This window comes from Protobothrops mucrosquamatus, unplaced genomic scaffold, assembly GCF_001527695.2.
Source record: "Protobothrops mucrosquamatus isolate PMUCROS unplaced genomic scaffold, P.Mucros_1.0 scaffold1905, whole genome shotgun sequence".
Taxonomy (NCBI): domain Eukaryota; kingdom Metazoa; phylum Chordata; class Lepidosauria; order Squamata; family Viperidae; genus Protobothrops; species Protobothrops mucrosquamatus.
In genome coordinates this window covers 1,301-5,338 of record NW_015388029.1, presented here as the reverse complement: position 1 = coordinate 5,338, position 4,038 = coordinate 1,301, and positions in this window count along the sequence as shown.

Genomic DNA, 4,038 nt, shown 5'->3' with positions numbered 1-4,038 from the left:
TGCACATGTTTTCACTGGGTCTTCAGTGTAGCAACCACGAGCACCAATGTGCACCTAGAGAAAATCTTCTGATGCCCATAAGGCCTTCTTTCTCTCTGTGTGTCTTTTTAAAAAAGGTATTAAAATATTACTTTAATATTAAGCAAAGTTACAAAAGAAACCTCTATGTTGCCTTTGGAATCATTCTAACTTCTCAGAATGCCCTTGGATTCTTTGTAAATACTAACGTAGTTTTGAAAAGACAAAATTTGTCATGAAATGTGAATGAATACCCCCAATTCTTTCATTTAGACTTAAAGTTAAAAGCTAAAAATATATCGATTTATAAATTCTGTATTATCCATTGTTCTGCTTTAGATAGGTATAGTTGTCCCTACTTTTGTTCCTTTGCATAAAATCTTGGGAGTCATTTCATATGTTTCTCTTTGTTGCCAGTTTGTCAGAACCAACTTTCATTCAAACAGTTTTGCAGCATATTATCAATCTATTAAAAATACCCAGGAGAAAAGAATTCTATGCGTGTTCTTAGGCTCCTCTTCTTCAGTTTATTTCTCTACTGCTCGTTATAGGAGCAAGGGACAATTACAGAGCTGGTGGAAAGTGAGAGACTGAGTATCTTGATAGTAGGCTATGGCTTGGTTGTCTAGAGATTGTGATACAGAGCAATCTTATACGTTTATCTTCTGATAATCGTTTGGCTGCACTCAATGCGGTAGTCATTCTGTGAATGAGCAAACACTCCTTAAGAGAGCTATTTTCCTGGACCTCCCATCACATGCTAAAAAGTGTCAGATGTACCAATTTATTTCAAAAGGTTGGGATTCCTCGCTTAGACCTAGAGGCCATATCTCACACAGATTTCTTAAACTAAACTAAACTAAACTAAAATCTGCAAGAAATATACTGTCAATATTATATAGTCTTCCTCTAAAATATGATTTGTGGAGCTGCCACTTTTTCCCATTTTCTTTGATTTGTGTCCAGGAGGAAGACTTTGATAATTCCTGCTATTATTTAGCAACATGCCAGGCTTCCCCTCAGTTGAAATCCTAAACTATGGCTTATGATTTTGGATCTGATTTTAACTTCCAGTAGATTCCTGGATACAGTTCAAAATGCTGGTTTTAACTTATACAATCCTATATGGCTTGGCTTATATAAATTCAAGACAGACTCCTCAAGCCAGATTCAACCAGTCTCTTTATCGGGACAAATTGTTGCTGATGCCCCATTATCTAAAAGTTGAGGGGGGAGGCAGACTTGGAGACATAGTTTCTCCATTATGGCCCTCATCCTCATGAAGACCCACTCCATGTATGTGAGTTTGGCTCAAATTATAATTGCTGTTAAGAAGCTCCCTAAAAGTGAATTATTCACCAGGCCTTTTCAGTTAATTGTGATTTAAAATCCATTTTAGCCACATTACAGAAATTTTATTATTGTGAACTGCCTAGGATCATGAGATGGTGCAACAGATCAATTAAATATGTAATTTTTAAAAAAAAACTAGTTTACTATAGAGTAGTGACCACATGTCCTTTATAAAGGAGAGTTCTTTATTTCAAAAAGTTGTTTGTTAGAATTTTTTAAATTTATTTTCTTGCTTTCTTGCCTTAATTTTCCTTTGTAAAGCAAAGTTATAAACAATTTTTAAAAACCTTTATGAACCTCTTTCAGATTTGCCCCTTATTTAGATTTGTCCTTTATTTTTTTCGAAGAAAACATGGTCACTGTATTCTACAGTGAAAGGGAAAATGCCAGAACTTCCTCCTTCAAAAAGGAAGGAAATCACAAAGTAAAACTCACAGTTATAACGATAATACTTAATTTATCGCTATGGCTCAATTGAACCATTGCATTATACTTCAGTTCAGTTCAGATCCCAAGTATGTTGGGGGGAAATGTTTGGCTATATATCCACTTCTTCAGATTTTTTATTTAAAAATAAAATCAGGAGTTGAATGTGGAGCGATAATCAAAATGAATAAATTCAATGCACTCAAAAAGTCATTTGTGGTATAACATCAAATTAAAATGTAATTTCTTTAATTATCTCTTTTTTTTAATCCTGTGCTACTCTGAACACCTTAGTAATTTGCTGAGTTTGTAGTTGAACCGTTTATTGGAAACACTCTTGTTTACTTTCAGTATATTCTTAGCAAAATTCTTTGTAATTGACACATTAATAAGACAGAAGATGGAGTCTGTCCAGTATATTTTTTTTCCCCTTCCATTCAATTTGGTCTGATTCTCAGAGACTGCCTAAACAAGTTCCGGCAGTTTTTTTGGAAAGGTTTTTCAGATGTGGTTTTCCATTGCCTCCTTCCTAGGGCTGAGAGAAAGTGGCCGGCTTTTATCCAAGTTCATCCAGCTGGCTTTCTGTTTAAGGCAGGACTAGAACTCACAATCTCCCGCTTTCTGACCTGATGCCTTGACTATTTCACCAAACTGACTCCCAGTGTAATTAGGCACCATGAAATGTCACTGAAATGAATGGAATTTCAAAAGGTAAAGGTCTTTCAAGGGAAGATAAACTTCTAGTGATTTAGAGACATTTTCAGGTAGTTTTCTTGGTTCAGGATGAATAATTAAATGTTGGATTGTGATCTATGCTTAGACAATTATTCAATATGTGGTTAAAGAGCCCAGCACTGTAGCATGTACATTATTACATTTTATTTGCATATCAGGGCTGTTGTGGAATTAATGAAGGATTATGCAGGATTGGTTTCTATATGTTCATTAGAACTCCAGTGAATAGTTATATAAACAGAGGATCTATTTTCATTATGTGAATGTGATGCCATCATTTACTTCATTGAGGCATATTTTAGCTGGGCTGCAAACTTGGGACCAAAGAGCTGATTTTCTGTAGCCATCTAGTGCTCCTCCAGGTTTGCAGCCCAGAAATGATAGGCCTTGTTTCTTAGCCCAATTATATCATGGCTACACTCCTGGAACTTAAGGTAGTAGTATTGTGATTACTCCTCTCCTTTGGGTTTTTTCCCCAATCCCTGTACAGTGTACAATAAGTCCGGATGAGTAAGATGACTGGTCTGAAAACATCTGGTAAATTTCATGGCTGAAGCATTTCGACCTGTTTCTCCTCAGCCCTAATCAGGGCTGCCTGTAGGGTGTAGTCAAAGAAATCAAGATGGCAGACACAGTGGTATGATTGAAGTCCTGCCTGTTTTTATGTGCATTGCTTCAATCATGCCATTTTGACCACCATCTTGACCCCAGTCCTAACTCAACAGTCTTTTCACTATAGTGGCATGAGGCAACAAATGCTGGGGAAGGGTGTGCAATGACACTTTGTAGAGAAGAGGCTGGTGTGGTTGATAGGCCAGTTTGTCTTTGAACTGAGTTGTGCATGAAATACTATGTTACTTCTCGTGATCACCACTACAATTGAGTACAGTCAATTTCTAGAAGTGGAATCATAGGGCAGCACATGTTTGCACCAAACATATCTAGAATTTACATTGTCTTAATCCTCATTGGCAATTTTGGTGATCACGAAATGTGATTCTGTTCGTTCCTATCATGCATTGATAAAACTGCCTAAAAGGGGCTCTGGCTGAAACTAAAATGAATAGAGCAATTTAAAAGACCACTTAAAAGTATTGCAAAACACAGTTCTGGGAATGAAACATTGCAGTGGAGCAAAATGAAAAGGAGAATGTATATTTATATGTCTATTTAGAATTAAGCCCAATTAAATTAAATTAAATAGCTCTTACTTCCTGCTACTGTCATCCACTTACAAATGCCCATGTTGCAATGATAATGGGAATTGTAGTCCAACACATCTGGAAATGACAAAGGCTGAATAAACAATATCCAGAATAAATTAACATTCTAATGCACTTTTTATGTTTATTGCTTTATTATGTTAAATACAATATTTTAATAGTATTTTGATCTTAGAAGTATGGTTTAGTAGCATTAAACTAGTTTTGGTGGTTAATGGAAAAGTTTTTCCTTAAACAGAAGTGTTTGTTTCTGTCAGAATGGGGAAAGCATCACAGTCACCCA